General features: G+C 42.6%; 1 pseudogene; it reads left to right on the top strand.

The window, feature by feature from the left end:
* The first annotated feature begins 6,444 nt into the window (after positions 1–6,444).
* Positions 6,445–13,374, top strand: LOC147461147 (large ribosomal subunit protein uL4z pseudogene; annotated as a pseudogene).
* The last annotated feature ends 5,963 nt before the right edge of the window (positions 13,375–19,337 follow it).

Genomic DNA, 19,337 nt, shown 5'->3' with positions numbered 1-19,337 from the left:
CACAAGATCGTGCATTATGGGCATAGTTCCTTTAGATCCCTTCATTATCCATGCCTTGGTGAGCACAATGGCCTTTTTTAACAAAGAGGGAAGCACCCACAATGATTTTCACCCATGGAACACAATTCTTTTTTCACCACAGAAGGGAGGTCATGGGCGGGTATTATTGACTCATCATTGATTGGGGCCTTTCCATGAAAGATGGCATCAAGCAAAGGCCCACAAACATTGACAACAAAGCAAAGCACAATTGTTGACCATGGAGAGCATCTGAGCTCATAGACATGCAATCATCTTGTCCTTGGAGCAACGATTCACTTATGTATTCCCTTGCATGAATAATAAAGATGTTTGTTATATTATGCACCAAGTTTGCCAAATCCCACAAAGTTTCATGGGACGACAAGGTTTCAATCAAAACATGGTTAATCAAAGAATGCATAACAACTTACAAAGTTGATGCAAAGGAGGAAAAAAGCACAATGGTTGACTTGGATGAGCATCCCACCCAGTTTGTATTGTCACCTGAGTGATGCCTTTGGTCCTTCATAGAGATGGCCCGTTCAATGTTTTATTCCATAGTGTGTCTTCTCTTATGTTGTAGATTGCAATGGATTTCTCTTAATATTAAGGTAGTTTTGTCCCTCTACTATTATTTTGATGTTGCAATTCAATGTCTATTTATGAGTATTTGAGCATGGCTCAAATGTTATGGTGTATTATTATAATTATTGAGAGTGGCTCAAATGTCATTGGAGTTGATGTTTTGGTCTTTGATTGGGGCAAATCAATGTCTATTTATGAGTAATTGAGCATAGCTCAATTGTTATGGTGTATATGTATGAGACTTGAAGGCGCGGCTCAAATGGTGGCTCAACAGTTATTACTTCCATGCAATATAATTGTGAAATACAATGTTCTTTTACATGTGGCCATGATCCAAAGTTTTTTTTCATTTGGTTCTTTTTCAATTTGTGCATTGGTGGATGTGAGGTTTTGCTAGGTCAGATTTCTATTGTCTCTTTTTGATGGCAATGAAAAAGGACTAAGCAAAGAAGGTGTAGGGTCTAACGCAAATGGCCCAAGCAGATACAATCACTACATGCACCTCTTGATGGGTCCCTACACATGGGGTGTAGTGTGAAGATGTGGCCAAGGTAGTTGAAAAGAGACGGTGAAGAGCATATGGCTCATTGTCTCAAATGATGCTATCAAGAAGGGTCACCTAAATCTTTCTCAATTTAGTGTTCTACAGATGATCGAGCATGTGGAATGTGTTTGTGTGAATGTGAGGGACCAAGCCATGCATCATGGTGATTGCCTAATGTGGTTGGCAAAAATGCTATGTTTTGTACTTTTGCGGAGATTAGATCTAAGTGGATTTTAGTTCTAGCCCTCCGCATCTTTGCATGGACAACAATCATAGTGAGTCTATCACTATACCCAGGCATGAGCTCATGCTTGTAATGGTTTGATCTACTATTTAAGTCCATCAAAAGGTGGATGAATTGCAAACAAAAACTGACCAGCAACAAGCCACCCAAGCTTGTTAAGGACAACTAGAGCAGAGAGCAAACTTCTTTGATAGATGCTTGAGGCAACTAGAGATGCAAGCTCAAACATGCATATGGAGGGAGTAAAATGTGTGATAAGATACTTTGAAGATACAAAAGAGTTGGATATTTGTTTTGGAGACATAAACACATGTATAGTTGGCTACGCAGATCGGAATTATGTAATGATACATGGAATATAAGGTCCACATTAGGCCAGTCTTTGCATTCACTAGTGATGCAATTTCTTGGTGATCTTGTTTACAAGGTTGTACAATTCAATATACCATACAAGTGGAGTATGTTGCTATGTCAAATACTAGCAAGGAACTCAAAGCATATTGATGTGAGATATCACTTCATAAGCTTTGACAAGCGTGAGCTCCTCAAGCACCATCGTACTAGGCACAACTATTTGTGTAGTTTAACATATAGGAGTGCAATCATCATGGGTAAGAAGCTCAAAGAAGGCTTGCATGGCATTATACACATCAATGCAATATAGTGGGCATTTCTTCATTCCCCAAGAATGTGACCTATTGTGTATAGTAGTTCCTAGATACTGGGTGATCACAACTTAAATCTTGACCCACAGAGGGATTGTACGTGCCATCGGCCACACAAAGAAGGAGACATGGGTGTTACTCTTCCCTTACTTCAATTGGTGACCGTTTCTTGGAAACATGATAGAGGGGGTGGTGCCACCCTCAAAAGGTAGCTTAAACTCCATGATGGTAGGAGACTCCAAAAAGTACAAGAATGTTGTCAAAGCAAGAGATTGAGCACATCAAAGGCATACTTCCTTCATCTCCCTCCATTATCCATGCCTTGGTATGCGCAATGGAATTTTCTCACAAAGAGGGCATCACCTGCAATGTCTTACACCCATGGAATAGAATGCTTTTTTTAACCAACGAAGGGGTACCATGGGTGGGTATCATTGATTGGGGCCTTGCTATGAGAGATGGCATCGAGAAAAGGCCCCAAACATCACCAACAAGGGAGGGCACAATTGTCGGCCCTGGAGTGCACCCAAGCTCCTAGACATGCAACCATCTTATCCTTGGAGCAACAATTCAGATGGGTATTTATTATTAGTTGAGTGTGGCTCGACCTTGAACGTAGGTCAGATGTTATGGAGACGATATTTAGGTCTTCGATGGTGCAATTGAGTGCCTATTTCTAAGTAGTTAAGCATGGCTCAAATGTTATGGTGTATTTGTATGAGTCTTTAGCGCACCTCAAATGGTGGCTCAAATCTTATTACTTCCATGCTATGTAATATAATGTTGTTTAGCATGTGACCATGGATCCAAAGTGTTTTTTTCGTTTGTTTCTTTTTCAATTGGTGTAATGGATGTGACGCCGTCACCAGTTTTGATTTCTATCGTGTCTTTTAGGTGGCAATGAAAATGAGGAAGCAAAGAAGGTGTTCAAGCGTGTGAAACAAATGGCTCAAGTAAGCATAATTAATGACATTGCATGAACCGCTGGCTGCACATCTTGATATGGCCCTATACATGAGTTGTAGGATGAAGATGTGGCCAAGACAGACGAGAGAGAGAGAGAGAGAGAGAGAGATGGCGAAGAGCATATGGCTCGACATTTCGAATAATGATATTAGGCTCTCCCAATTTAGTGTTCCATAGATGATGGAGCTTGCAGAGCACGTTTACATGCACATGATGGGGCAACGATTGCCCATTGATATGGTTTCCAAAAATACTCTATTTGCAATTTGTGAAGAATAGTTGTGGAATGGCTTTTAGTTCTTGTCCTCCACATCTTTGTGTGGAAGACATTTGTAGTGATTCTATCACTATACCTAGGGATGAGGTCAAGGTCTTAAGAGCGAAATCTAGTTGAGGACTATCAAAACTACTATGGAAATCCTCAAGCATCTCACAACTATGTGATTTTCAATGAAAGTGAGCACTACTCTTATGGCTAATAGAGAATATTAATCATTTCTTATCTGTGTGGAAGTTGGGGGACGAGAGAGAGAGAGAGAGAGAGAGAGAGAGAGAGAGAGAGCGAGCAATCACGATGATTCATGAAAAAATATATCCATTAGTGAATTTGAATTTCTTCTATAGGTTTCTATTGGTTGAATGCTCTTATCGAGTGTGGTCTTTCATTTGTCTGCCACCCAAAGCTTTTAGTGTTTGGCTTGTTTTTTAAGCTTTAGAGATTAAAAATGATGGTTGTAGCATTGGGAATCTAACAGGATGATAGAACATAGAGGCAATGGATTTCCATTTTTGCCATCTCTCTCCCTTTAGAATGGAGGAAACTGGAGGATCTTGAGGGAGAGCTTCTTGAGCTTTTGTACACAGATTCAAGGCTAAGTGCTTTAAATCATGCTTTAAAAGCCATATATGGTTTACTTTTGTTGTTGTAATGTCTCATCTAGACTTGGGACTGTCGCACCCCCTCCCTGTGGGACCTTTGTACCCTTCTCTGGTTTTATTTTAATACATTTCTACTCTTCTCAAAAAAATAATTTTATAAAATGATGGTTGTAAGTGGATAGCTTCAAATCATTGTTTGTTTATTTATCACAAAACCAAAACCATTCTTTCTACTTTTGCACTCATTTCTCACATTCTCTCTCTCTCTCTCTCTCTCTCTCTCACACACACACACACACACACTCACACACACACACACACACATGTGCGATCACATCTTTAACAATGCTATCATTAGATCTCTCCAATCTCAAAAAAATAAAAATTCTTTCAAAACATATTAAGTGCATAAGTGAAGGGTGAGTTTAGAAAATGAAAAGACAAATGAAGGTGAAAAGTCAAAAAACCTTTTGTGCTCATATAAATAGACGTTTTTCTCCTCTTTCATTCTTTCTTTAGCGTTTTCTTCTCTTCTCTTTAACGTTTTCTATACACTCTCTCTCTCTCTCTCTCTCTCTCTCTCTCAATGTTGTATCCGTCCTTTCGAGCTAATATTGTTGCAAATCTATGTGCTTTGTCATTACATGTTGTTATGTGCTAAAAACTAATGCATCATTTTTCTTGTTGTTGAGAGGAATCTTTGAATTAAGATTATATTTTTTTAATAAAAAAAAAACCATTAAGAGTATCATTTTTAGTTTTGAGCAGGTCATCTTAAATTTTTTAACGATTTGAACGCTTGTTCACAGAACAAGAACAGAACATATCCATGACGTGAAGAGGCACAATGAGCTGAGTAGTGCAAAAAAAGACGTCTAACTATTTCCAAAGACGGAAAGTATTTTTTTGGTGTGGTTTTAGGCTTATCACTTTTACAAAGGCCCTTGACAAACAATAACAAGACATACAAAACGTGCATATATTCCAAAGTGCCTTGCACAACAGCGCAATAGTAAATCATATCATAATGCTTAATAAAATAAGGCATTCAACGGTCATGCTGGAAAAAAGTTGGCAGGTAAAGCATGAGGCCCTTAAATGGATTTATCCATTTACAAACTAAACCTTTGGTGCAATTGAATTCTAGGGTGGATCCTATGCTAGTTTGTACTTGCTCCTCTTGTCAACTTGTTGGCTTGTATGACTCCGAATGAGCTCTCTTTGCCGGATATGCTTGCACCTGCTTCCTTACCTTGTTGCTTGTCACCCCTTGCGTGGGCTTAGCCTTCCCCCACAACCCCTCAGGATTATGTGGCACGGGCATGGGAGGGTGGGATCTATGACAGGGGCATTGTGGGCCGTAGATCTCAATGGTAACGTCGAAAGTAAATAAGGGTACCCTAGATTACTTTTTATTATAAAAAGTAATATAGGATACCCTAATTTACTTTTGACGCTCGCCCCACATGTAAATTAGGGCTCACACGTTTCACAACGCACGCATGGCATAGTGGTTAGGGTAGGCGTCTCTCATGCGTGAGTACCCGCATTTCGGAAGTAATCTATGGTACCCCCATTTTGGGGCGTCGGGTTTGAACTCGGGACCTCACGCATGGAGCTCCCACAATGCCCTCGCCGTAGATGCCACCCTCCCATGCCCGTGCCACTTAGTCCTAAGGCCCACAACCTACTTCTATTGAGTGCTATGTGTCCCCCTCTACAAGGTGAAAACCTCCATGCAAAGCTACCACCTCTCTCATTATAGTTTACCACCATCTCTCTCTCTCTCTCTCTCTCTCTCTCTCTCTCTCTCTCTCTCTCTCTCTCTCTCGATATGGTGGTAAACTGTAATGAGAGAGGCGATAGCTTTGCATGGAGGTATATATATATATAGCCCCCCCCCCTATATATCTCCATGCAAAGCTACCGCCTCTCTCATTACAGTTTACCACCATCTCTCTCTCTCTCTCTCTCTCTCTCTCTCTCTCTCTATATATATATATATATATATATATATATATCTTATATCTATATTAAAAAGACAACCCTATGCTCCACGTGGCTGCAAATGCATGCAACCACAAGAGCTAAGGATGTTGCTTTTGCTTTCGCTCTATGCCACGTAGAGAGAGAGAGAGAGAGAGAGAGAGAGAGAGAGAGAGAAAGTTCCAGGCGTGCGCAGAGCTAGCAGTGCTGGGCTCCAGCTTGGTTTCTCGGCTTCCCCTTCTCCTTGCCACGCAAGAGGCCTTCGTCTCCATGCACGATGGAGCCACGAACCAAGAGCAGGTGGAGTTTTCTTTCCCCATAGCACACAAAAGAGAGAGAGAGAGAGAGAGAGAGAGAGAGAGAGAGAGAGAGAGAGAGAGAGAGAGAGAGAGAGAGTTGCCCGCAACTCGAGGGCAAGCTGCACTAAAGCCGAGAGTAGATCAGAACTGCATAGTTCAAGGAATTGACTCTTGCTTTTTTCGCTCCGTCCAGCAGTTGCCCACGCTCTCCAGCTCGGATGTAACCCATCCTTTAGTACCGTGCCACTGGTCGAAATGGCGAGATTCATGAAGCTGAGCCCTTCTAATGCTGATGGGGATTGTGTCTGCCTTCTCTCCTTCTGATGCAGCTGATGGGGATTACGTCTGCCTTCTCTCCTTCGACTAATGTGGTCAACCTACATTTTGCGTGGAAGCACTTGCACAGGGCATTGTGGCAGCTTTGGAGGATGCTATCAACTGCCTCCAGAACAGCAACATCGACAAGTTTGAAGAATGCAAAGCAGATGGAGGACAAGATGAATGGGAAAGTTGGTGGCTCATGAGTTGAAGAAGATAGCACTGCAGAAGGTAGGTATACCGACCAAATCAGCTACTCGGTCTCTCTCTCTCTCTCTCTCTCTCTCACACACACACACACACACACACACACACACACACACACACACACACACACACACACACACACACACACACACACACACACACACACACACACACACAAAGCTCGCCAGCAGTGCCAATATCGTCCACCTTCGAGCCTTGGCCCTATTGTGGCAGAGAAGATACTTGACACTACAAGGCCCTTTTACGGAAGAGAAGCGGCCAAGGTGCAGAGCTAGACAAAATGAGCAAGCTGGCATCTGCGGCCTTGCTGCATGTTGGAGCTCCGGAGATAGTGCTATAGGGATGAGCATTAAGGCAGGCTGGAGCAGGACACTGAGAGTACGTGCACTGATCGAGATCACAGAGGATACGACCAGCTAACTTGATCTGCAATGGGTCTGAGCCGGAGAGGAAGAAGGAGAAGACGAAGGTCGAGCTGTGGTAAAGACGAGCTGAGATTCTCTCTGACAGCGCCGGACGCTGGACATTCCGTCTTTTATTTTACTGCATTTTTATTGTGTACCCAAACATTGTATAAATAGATTGTATTAGTTTTCTCTTAAGGTCATTTTGACCTTTTGAAGACTTTTAATATAACATTTCATTTCATTTCTTATTCTCTCTCTCTCTCTCTCTCTCTCTCTCTCTCTCTCTCTCTCTCTCTCTCTCTCTCTCTCCACACACACACACACACAAAGGCACATAGGTCCCTTTGATTTTTCTCAATAACGTTTAAAATTTTCTCTCTCTCTCTCTCTCTCTCTCTCTCTCTCTCTCTCTCTCTCTCTCTCTCTCTCTCTTTAGTTTTGAGATACGAGGCTGCTTTCCCTATCGATTCATAGACGGCTTTAGACCATTCGCTAGAGTCATGAGAGATGAGGATCAGAGATGCCTCGGGGTGTTTTGGCTAGAGCTGTGCAGACACAAGGGAGAGTCTCTTGAACAATGAGAGACATCCCACAAAGGGAGATCAGTGACTTCGTTAGAGCAGATACTTGACAATTAGATGAGCAAGCTTCGCAGCACCCAAGAGCGCTCTCTTACTACTGTGGTGCCTCTAATGTGCCCACCCAAGCGCGCTCTCTTACTATTGTGGTGTTCCGTAAAATCACATCGTTTGACAGGTGATACAAGCTGCCACACTTGCTATACATCTTGATAAGTGCACTTCTAATCATGGCATCCAGAACCATCCCAAACCGTTGAATGTTCAATGACAATTCCCTCTTTCTGCATTTGATTGAAGAGGTGAACGGAGTCGTTTCCTTGCCCATGTTGTGCGAACGCAGAGATCATGGTTGATGGGAGCTTTTGCCGAGTTGATGAGGCCATCAGGCCATGACATGAGGCTCACCTATTAGGAGTGAGGCATGTAGAAATTGGTTGGATGAGCCCATTCTGGCCACCTCTTCACGGGATAAAGAGAGAGAGAGAAAGAGAGAGAGGCCGCCGAGAGAGAGAGAGAGAGAGAGAGAGAGAGAGAGAGAGAGAGAGAGAGAGAGAGAGAGAGAGAGAGAGAGAGAGAGAGAGAGAGAGATGTATCATTTATTGCTTGTGGCGGATGTAAGCCAAGGATAAATAATTCAATTTACCGAATAATGAGCATGGTTTTTTACTTTTAAAAGAACTAGCGAGTCCTTCTAGGTTCACTCCCGTAGGTGTGTTAAATTCTCAAAACAAAACGGTGTTCATTAAGCGATATCTGGATTATTGCTTCCATAGAATCAATAATCGAGGATGATCTTAGCAACCCCCTTGGGTTATGTAACATGTTTTTTTGTTTTGTTTTGGGGTTTTTGGGAAAGTGTTGAGTGAGTGAGTGAGAGTGTGTGTGTGTGTGTGTTGGGGGGGGGGGGGGGGGGGGGGGGGGGGGGGGGGGGGGGGGGGGAAATGAGTTTGGCTTCTCGGGTGTATGAGGTCCAAAACAAAGAAAAATTCCATAAGCTTCAAAGGCATCGAAAAAAAATCGGTAAGGTATGTAGAAACCGCCCACCCAAGGTGACAAATGAGAACTATTTGAAGCACATATGATAGCCAATCACCTCCGCTGAGATTCCAAAGCGTTGAAACATATCTTTTTTGGTATGCCCCAAGGGGTGAGGCTTTAGTAATGTTTCCTCTATTTCCTTACGAAAAAGGGGAAATTATTTATATAAAAAAAACTTTCTTTTATTGGTCAAAGAAGACAAAACATTATCATTACAAAGACAAAATTGAATCACTCATGAGAGAGAGAAACTTAACTTGCAAAGACAATGATGAAATTTGATCATAAATAAGATATTGATATATACGAGAAAACTCTAGGGTTCATGGAGCACCATGTTGCCTGCGAGGCTCCATAGTAGAAGACCTAGGGTGATGTTGCGACAAGGTGCGATGTACGAGCAAGTTGTGCTAGTAGGGGCGGTTGACTTTGGGGTGATCAATTGGGTAACTTTACCATCATCTAATGTGCCTTATCCTCGAATTTTGGACCATCTCTCCCCCGAGGTAGTGGTGCCGTCATGGTGGCTCCTTGGGAGGCTTCTTTGGTGATGGGGATGTTGGGCCCCACTCGCTCGACATGTATTTGGTATGGTCTCCTTTATGGTATGTGTCTTCTGTGCTCCTTGGTGATGGGGACATTGGGCCCCGCTCGACATGTATTTGGTATGGTCTCCTTTACCGTGATTCTTATCTTATGGATGGTGGCTTAATGTTTTGTGAGTAGCTCTATCTTGAGAGTGATTTTTGGTTGGGGTGATAGTCCATGCAAGGTCGGTGGCAGCCTGGTGGATTTGCTCAGTGGTCTTGTGCTTTGTTGTCGTGTTTTAGTTTGATGTACATGGTTGGTGGGCAACCGTGGCTCATTGTGAGCACGATTTATCATGTAATATTAGTATTAATAACCGTAAAACTTTGTTTTAAAGTAACATGAATTTAGGTTGTTGTTTTAATTTTAAAAATCCCCCAACAAACTCCCCACAGGTTCCAACCCCTGGCCCAACCAACGAGGCTCCCCCCATTAACCTACCGCCACCAGAAATTCGCCCATTTGAAACCGAACTTACTTTCTCTATTAATATGCTAAAATAAAGCAAAAATAAGGAAAAAAAGATTCCAATTCCTATCTTATTCCATCATAACGACTATACCTGTCTTATTGAATCTAATCTTGCTGATAACTCAATAAGATGAAGCAATAGCCACAAAAGAAGAACTGTCATGAATACCGGAACAAAAAAGAAAGGATTCATTAAGTACGTTCTTACTAACAGTATCGTTGCCTCTGCTTGGTAGCTTTTTTGGGTTATATTATCTTTCTCACCCACATATTGTGGGTTTTGCAAAAAAAAAAAAGATATTGAAATATACATCATTATTATTTGATTGTTTACACATAATTTGTAAAGATATTGTCCCACCTCTGCTCTTTTGCACGCCTGCACCTGTCTGGGCTAGAGAGAGAGAGAGAGAGAGAGAGAGAGAGAGAGAGAGAGAGAGAGAGAGAGAGAGAGAGAGAGATGCTCTACACAGGCACAAAAGTCACGACACACAAAGATAAATGAGAGACAGAGTGTGGGGCCCTCACAACCCTGGTGCCCTTTGGAGCTCAGGGCTACTTGTGACAGCTTGCGTTGGAGCTACACGTGCAACTTGTAGACCTAAATCAAGAGACATCAACCCCCCACCCAATTTTTTTTATAAAAAAAATATGGCATGCATAATATTGACAAACATGACCAAGCATGACACGGTTCTCCAATAGCTTGTAAATGAGCAATCTTTGCTTGCACGTCAAAGGGTGCTAGCTCAGTTGGTAGATTCATAGCCTCTATGCGTAAGGTATTGGGTTGTAATAGGACTAGTCTTTGAAGTTCTTAAAGTCGAAAAGAATGTAGCAGGGCATATCTTTCGTTAGCACGATTTGAAAGATTGTTGATTAGTCTATTAAATAGAGCTTATACGAATGAGTTGAGATATTAAGAGAGAACATATATTATTTTTTTTAAATAATACACTAAAGACGGATTTGATAAAGATTAATGAATAACAGATAGTCTGTCTATGAACAGTAAAATTGAGATTTTTATTAATATCAATGTTTTATATTTATGTGTTTTAGCTTAAAATGCATGGGTAGGCTTAAAATAAGTTGTAAAAGTAGTGGAGACCCAAAAATAGAGGTTTTATGAGTCGCGACCTAAAAGTTGCGTTTTTAGCCAAACAGAGACTTTTTTGCAATTCTGTCCGCGCTGCCTTGTAGACCAGACTTATTCCCGTCGTTTTGAGTACCTGGATTGCTCTATTCTGAGTTCGTTTGTAAAAGTTATGATGAAAACAAACAAAAGACAGCAGCAGTGTAGTGTACACAGGGACAGACAGACATACAACATCATACAGTTCTCCCTGCTATCAACCAAGAAGTGGATTGTTTCTTCATGGTAGAGTATGGCAATTGAGATTATGAAGGTATATAATTATGTTTTTTTACTTTGATTATCATGTTGAATTGGTTGCACGAGTATGTTCTTTTGGCTATTTTGTAGGCGATGCAGAAATCAATGTGTGAAACAGGATCTGTGCAAAGTGTCATGATAGAAATCTAACATTTACGGATCGCTTAGCGATCACGTTCTTATATTATTCTCGCAGGTATACTTGGTACGAAAATCGTGCAAACTTTTCGAGGAAAAGAAGGATAAAAGCACGACGGGTGGTGCGTTTGGGGATCATTCATCGATCTCTTCTTCTGCGAGTGCGAGTGCGAGTGCAAGTGAGAGTGAGAGTGAGAGTGCGAGTGCAAGTGCGAGTGCGAGTGAGACGCTGCATGCAAGCGAACTGAAGCTCGGGGGTGGTCGGGAGGTTCGAGCTCCGTACAACGGAGTGCGCCCATATATTTTGCTCCTCTGTTGTATCAAACACTATCAATACAAAGATTTCTTCCTCTGTTTTGTTGTCTATCTCTATTATTCCGTTCCCGTGACATGGGTTCAATCCCCCCTTGGCGACCTGAAGACATGTTCCAAGTCCTTAGGGACTGTTCCCACATTTGGGTGTGTGCGTGTGATGGGATGCCTCTCTCCCTACCTGTGAGGCCGTTGTACATAGGGTGTGTGCGTGTGTTTCAAAGTTCTTGTACTCTCTTTTAAAAAAAAAATCTTTGCTTGCACTCGATAAGCAATGGCACATGGGGTCTACGAGTACTTGTCTTGAGAGCAAGAAGACTAAGCACAAGTTAAAGCAACATAAATAGAAGAAGACGGAACAACCCTGGGTTGAGAGAGAGAGAGAGAGAGAGAGAGAGAGAGAGAGAGAGAGAGAGAGAGAGAGGCTATAGAGCTCATATAGGGTTTTAGCTTCTTGTATTCCTCTTGCAGGTTTTGTGTAGCAACAATTGTGGCCCAGTCTCTCGTCACAGTCCAATATGTAGACGGAGATCATGCCATGACTCAAAGCACCACTCTTTATGATGTGCTCAAAGATCCCATCCACCTTGACATTGTCAACTTCATGCATGCTAACATGTTGTAAAACAAGCGCCATCCCTATGCTGTGAGCAAGAAGGCCAATCATCATACCTCCACAGAGTTGTGGGGTATTAGGCGAACTGTCTTCCATATTCCACGTGTTCTTGGTGGTGGAACACACAGAGTTGGGGCAAGGAGCGTTCAAAAACATGTGTTGAGGTGGGAGTATGTTTGCACCTACCAAGATGTGGCGAAAGTGGCATCGTAAGATCAACATCAGTTAGAAGAGGTATGCATGAGTTGTATGATCAACCTTGGCTGCATTTGCCATACCTTCCCTCGCTTTTGCACATGGTCACCGAATTGAGCAAGTCCTTGAAGTTCCCCTTGTTCTTGACGATCGTGTTGAAAGACTGGAAAAATTTCTTCCACTATAAATGTGACTAGGGCTTATGAGGATGTGGATAAGGCCATCACCAGTCACAACATCCATGTTGATAAGGGTAAACTAAGGAACTATAGATATGTTTCTTGCCATGATTTTCTTATCGTCTATGGCACTGAGAGCGCCAAGATCGTTAAGGGTTTTAGGAATGACCTTGGTGTTGAAGTTGCTTATGTGGATCAAATCAGTCTGTTGCAGCTTTCTCCTGGAGGTCACCTTGGTGAATTCACTATTTGGACAAAGTGTGCATTTGAGAAGCTTGATCAGGTGTTTGGTTTTACTGATGAGAAGTCCAAGGTCAAGAAGAATTATGCATTACCTTGATCTTTGATGGAAAACTCAAATTTGTCCATGTTCGTCAACTTGGGTGAGATTTCGAGTGTTGTTTGCCCCACAAAGAAGGAAGTGAAGAGATAGGTGCTAAAGAAGAATCCACTGAAGAACCTAGGATCACTTGTGAAGATGAATCCATATGCTAAGACTATCCATAGAATGCAATTGCTTTCTCAGATGCAAACAACAACGGCAAGAGATGTTGGCTGTAAAGAGAAAATCTACTGCTGCTCAAGTGGAGGGTGGTGACAAGGAGGCGATTCAAAAATCTTGAGAATCAAGATGTGTGGGACAAGACAATGATTGCAAACAATAATTACATATACACAATTTGAGAAATTCTCAAAGTGGTTGGGTGTGTCTCAATAATTGCATTGGCAGAAACGATGCTAGCAGGTCTTATTTTTGAAGACAAGTTTCAAAGTGATTTTTGGCGAAATACATTCTTATAATAGATTCATGTTACTCCTAGAGCCTTTAGTTTATGAGGCTTCATTTAGATATGTTTGTTTTGATATTAAGATCGATGTCTGCTCTCTTTATGCAAAGGCTGCCCCTAGTTCGCTCTCTCCTTTGTGCCTCCTCCGCCCACTGCCTCCATCATCGAGCTAGAAAGGGAGAAAGTTGTTCGTGAACTGCAGAGAGAGAGCCACTTGGGCTGCTTCAAGGGAGAGCTAGAGAGAGGAAAAGAGAGAGCCAAGTTGAGTGTTTTGCGAGACACCAAGAGAGAGAGACCCCCCTGGAATGCACATGACTAGTAGGCACTTGCTTAGAGAGAGAGAGAGAGAGAGAGAGAGAGAGAGAGAGAGAGAGAGAGAGAGAGAGAGAGAGAGAGAGAGAGAGGAAGAGAGAAGAAGAAGAAGAAGAATGTTACCATATACATGTGGTAGTGATGTGTGTGAACACACTAGGACTGTAGGGGCATTTTTTCCCTCTTTAGGAGGTTTTTTCCCCCCCGAGCATTGCTTATACGCTCATCACTCTAGGGCTATCTATCTTTCCATTGCACACTAAGTAATACACTCTCTATTGTGTGCCTTGACCTTCCTTCGTTTTCTCAAGCTGTGTGTGTTTTCCTGCAACCCTAATTCCAACAATTGGTATCAGAGCAAGTTGCGTACTCTCGGGCTTAGTTGCCAGTAGCTCCAGCACACGCCTGCTCATTTTCTTCGATTTCAGTGAGCTTTGGCGAGCGTTCGCAGGTCGGCAAAAATTTTGGAGAGATTTTTGCAACTCAGATTTTTGATTTGCAGCTCAGATTTTTGCTTTGGGCTCTATTCGGCCTCCGTTTCCACTACAAGTAGTATTGCACAGGCTATTTCGTCATTTTGTGTAGAATTTTTATCAGTGTCGTTTTCTGCATAACAGGTGCCTTACAGTCTTCTACAGTTTGTGCTATATAACACGTCTTGTTCCCACTTTGTTTGTCCTCTTTTTGGGCAGTTTTCACATCAGGTGCAACATTTACCATGGCTGACAACAACATAGATGTGTTCAAGATGTTTGCTGTTGAGGACAGATTGGATGGGGACAATTACCCTATGTGGGCTTACATGATGCACCGTGTTCTTGTGTCAAAGGACGTATAGAATATTGTGCAGGGCATTGATGTACGTCCTGGTTCTGAGGATGCAGGCGATGTTGAGGATGTGGCAGGTCTTGCTGCAAGGATGGCTGCTATTAGAGTTGTTTTGCCTACGACAAAAAAATCTTGTTGGGATGTAAAGGATGCGCAGGCTCATGCATTGATTGCATTGTCTGTAAAGCGCACCATTGTTCCTCACATTCGTTCAGCAAAATCAGCAAAACAGGCTTGGGATATTTTGGCTGGTCTTTATGCAAGTCGCAATGAGGCTAAAATTGCTTTGCTGCGTAAAGAGCTGGAGTCAAAGATTATGCATGAGGAAGATGATATGGAAACTTTCCTTGCTGGTGTCAAGGATATCAATGAGCAACTTATTTCTGCAGGTGAAGTCATTTCAAACAGTTCCCTTGTGCAGACTGTTCTTGAGGCCTTACTAGATTCCTACCAGACTTTTGCTAGTACTTGGAGACTTATGACATAAGGAGATCCTAAAGTTGCCAAGTTTGATGCATTATGCACATTGCTGTTGCAAGAGTCACTTTCAAGAAAAAACAGCACTAGACAACGTGCAGTTGAGCAGGCTTTTATTGATTCTCAAAGAAAGGGTGGTAACAACAATGCAGCCACTTCTTATGGTTCTGCTTTGAGTGGCAAAACTTCTATTCCCAATGCTTCTGCTGGCCACACTTCGTCTGTCAGGCCAAGGGCCACCCTGGAGGTCAAGGACCGGCTGCTAATGGACACGGGATCCTAGGGGAAAGGCCTATAAAGGGAGGTTGGGCGGAGGATCAAGGCAGGCGATCCTAGGGCTTTACATTGGTATCAGAGCTCAGAGAGGAGGAGCCATGGAGGAGAGGGGAAGGAGATCAGTTGCATGAGGCATGCATGGTCTTGATCTCTCTCTCTCTCTCTCTCTCTCTCTCTTTGGAGAACCGTGGGAAAGCTCCTTGAGGAGACCTTCTTCTCCATGATGCAGGGCGAGCATGGCCCCTTGTATCAAGGAAGGGTACTTGTGTGAGAGGGACCGCTTGACAGGCGGGAAAAGACTACTGGCCGAGGAAGTCTCGTGGGTAAGGCCGCTTGTGGCGGGGAGGAAGCAAAGCTCAACCTCCACCAAACCGCTCGCGCAGGCGGACTCAATGGGAGCGCAAGGCGGAGATCACCAACTCCCGACACAGGGCCGCAGCTGGGGCGAGCACCGCAATGGGCAAGACTTCCTTCGTGACTCCTGTGCAGTTGGCCACCATCGCTCATAGTAAGTTGCCATATTTTTTTAAATTATTTTTTTATTAGGGCATCCAATTTTGGGCACCCTCCCCTGCTAAGAGGCACACTCCATGCGGAGTGCCGGGCAAAAATCCATTTGTGAGCGTTTGAAGCATCACTATTGCCCCCGATCCATCTTGAGACTTCATCTTCATACTCTGCAGACCATCATTACCTTTTGCATGCAGTACTTACACAGGGTGTGTATACATTTTTAAGTTATGTCTCAACTCATGCACGAAATCAAACACAGATTGTGACGGCCTTTAAGCCCGCATGCACTCGTGGTGCAAAAGGAACATCTCGACAATGGTAAGATAAGCAATTGAGTATCAAACACATGTTAACACTACGCATTGCATGATGATCATCCAACATCATGCCCATGCATGAAAGATGCTTTTGCGACCCCTTATAACTATAGCAACGACCAGGACCAATAAGGTTTGAGTTTTCCTGTTCTTGTGGTTTTCATAGCTTTACGTATCAGCTTGTCCTGCAAGCTCATATAATTAGGGTGCTCATTGTCATGGTACCCAGAGAGCTTATCTACAACTCAACTATGACCATGGTCAATGCATTACGTTCACTTCAGTTGGGCATTATCGTACTTTGACCGAGGGAGCAACAAAGGCTCAAATAGAGATACGACAGAGGTAAGCGGCAAGGGCGATCATTGGTTTCATTCTAAGAAGCCGACCGCCAAAACTGGTTAATATGGTACATTCCAGCTATATGGTATCTGCTAGTAATATTGGGCAGCACAAGACTTTCTGGAATGCCAACTATGTTGCTTTAATCAAGCAGAGTTTGGCAATAGGTGACACTGGATAGCTAACTTGTAGTTTCTATCTCTATCAATACTGGGCAATCTCACGTTTCTCAATACAGTGCACGATTCGGCAAGGCCGATTCTCTATGAACTTTTGACACGGTCGATCTTCTCTACTTGGACACATGTGTCACAAAGCGTACTTGTTTGCGATGAGCATTTAGTATTAGTTTTGTCTCATCTTATTAATAGACTTCTCGGGAGCAAGGCTTCCCTTTAAGACCTACGACATAGCAGATTTCGACGTTTGGAATATGGTATCAGCATATACACTTGGGAGTCTTTGCATGTTCTCTCAATAGACATCATATTAAACCAAGCGAAGAAGGCATATGCAGGACATCCAATAGCTCTCAAGTTATTTGCATATATGACTATGAGCCGGATTCGATCGCACTACCCAAAACCTGCCCACAGGTGGGCGACAAGGTTAGTCAATTTCAAGTTATATTTGTTTTTGTCAATATTTTACTTTTCATTTTGGAAAAGATCTCTCTGCTGTGCAAAGCAAAGTGCTTGGGCAGACTCCATACAAAGCAATTGTACAAAGAAAAGTGCTTTGCCTGCCTTCATGTGAAGCTCGGCTTCTCTTATGTGCAATAGTATTATCGATTGACTTCAGATGAATGCTAATGGCACACATCTTTGGCACTATGTGGATATTAGCTCATAGTTTACGCAACGGTGCAATGTGATGCATCCATGCTAGTGTAATGGCGCACGGCACGTATACCAACAGCTCACAAGGTTGAGTCTGTAACTGAAGCCAAGGGCTTATCATTCTATTTTTTGCTATGTCTACATGGCCTACTAGTATGATGGACCTACAACACCCATCATTGCATACGCTTCCGCTATAGCACTAGCCACTTTGTCCAAGACGAGCTCAATTGTTGTTGTTTTTAGACATTTTATTTGTATGTTTATTCACAGGCAACGTGCCATACATCGCACCCTCTTACACTCACGCTCACCTACAAGGTAAGTGGATCAAGATGTGGCTTTTGGAACCTCTCTCTACGAGGGCATGGTACAATTACACTGATGTACGCTTATAGGATAATCTATGACACAGGCACGGTTTGCACTCAAGCATTTGAACATGGAATACAACACATAAGAATAAGGGGATTTCCTGAGCCCAACATTCTCTCTCTCTCTCTCTCTCTCTCTCTCTCCAACTTCTATGCGAGAAAGGTGAAACTAGACACGATTTTATTAAAATAATTATATGATAATCCGGTAACAGGAAGGGCTACGAGCCAACAGGAAGGGCTAAGAGCCATCACTTACCACCTATTTTGGCATGACTACGAGCCATCTGTTTGTAGTCCATCAGTGATTGATTTCAAGATCGAACACTTCTATCCAGTTGAGTACCTATTAGTTATAATGGACAAGCAAGGGTCTTGCCATGGTCCATTCTTGGAACCTTAATGCTTGCATTTTCAAGGAAAGAAGTCCACAAACTGCCAAGGGGTAGTGGAAATCTTTCAGCTGCAAAAGTAAGGACATGCCACGGGCAAACCCAAGGGGGTTCACGGACAAAGGCCAAGGGCCGGCTGCTCGTTGAGCAGTTTTCGTGCTACGTTTGACCAAGGGGTTTGACAATGTTGCTTTAACTAAGGGGTCTAGATTGCAAAGGCAACACCCAAGGTTCCATCTGCAATACTACTTGCATTTCACTAATTTTTAATTAGTGTTCCTAGGCCTTTGCAGGCGGGAGATTTGCACAGACGGTCCCATGAAATTTCTTGAACACTTGGGATTCATTGGCTTTTGACTTTGACTTGTGAAAGTCAACTAAAACTTATATTCTTGGCGATCTTCATACTAGAACTTGTCATTAAATCTCAAGGGAGTATGGGTCAAGTGGGAACTTCCAACAACCATATGGTCTTTTAATGGATTCTTGTTTGAAGGGGTCTATTGGCTAAAGGCTCTAGGGCTCCTAATTGGTGTAGCATTTCCCAATACAAGAGTTGAGTTTATAGGATTTGCAGCTCCCCCCTTGTGAGGGTGATCATTAAAACTTTCTCTATGATGAGAGCTCAAGACTGTTTGACTATTGTTTGATCTCACCTTTTGGGACTGTAAGGGCATGTGTGTAGCAATAATGGTGTTTTTCATCTTCAAACCTTCTACATAGTTTCCTATGTCCCTCCATGAGACATGACAAGTAATTCCCCAAGTCAAGCTATAGGTAGCATCATCTTTGGCTTGATATTGTCTATCCCATGGGTCTCTTATGATATGCTATTCTGTGGTTTTAGGACCCAAAGCATCATAGATTTTATACTCTCATCTATATCTATGACTGTTTTGGTCAAAGTATATGCTCGTTTGGTCACAACGTCAAAGCTTGATCTTCGATGGGGGGAGAGTTTGCCTCTGAACAGATTTTTGGGTTCACTCAAGTAATATCATTTAACTCTAGAGAGGATGGGCTATAATAAGTTCTTTCCTCTGAAATGAACCATTCTTGATCTATCACAGTGGGAATAATTCTATGAGCTGGTATGTTGGCCTTTCAAACACTCGTCGATCCTTTTTGTACAATTTTCCTTCTCAGTCTACAAAGTGTGCATATGAATTATGGTTGCCGTATAATTCTAACATGATTCTCTTTGATGTGTTCTTTGGGCTTGT

Source organism: Adiantum capillus-veneris, chromosome 3, assembly GCF_014529385.1.
Source record: "Adiantum capillus-veneris isolate H3 chromosome 3, ASM1452938v2, whole genome shotgun sequence".
Lineage (NCBI taxonomy): Eukaryota > Viridiplantae > Streptophyta > Polypodiopsida > Polypodiales > Pteridaceae > Adiantum > Adiantum capillus-veneris.
The sequence above is the reverse complement of the archived record's forward strand: the minus strand, read 5'-3'. Positions and strand labels throughout refer to the sequence as shown.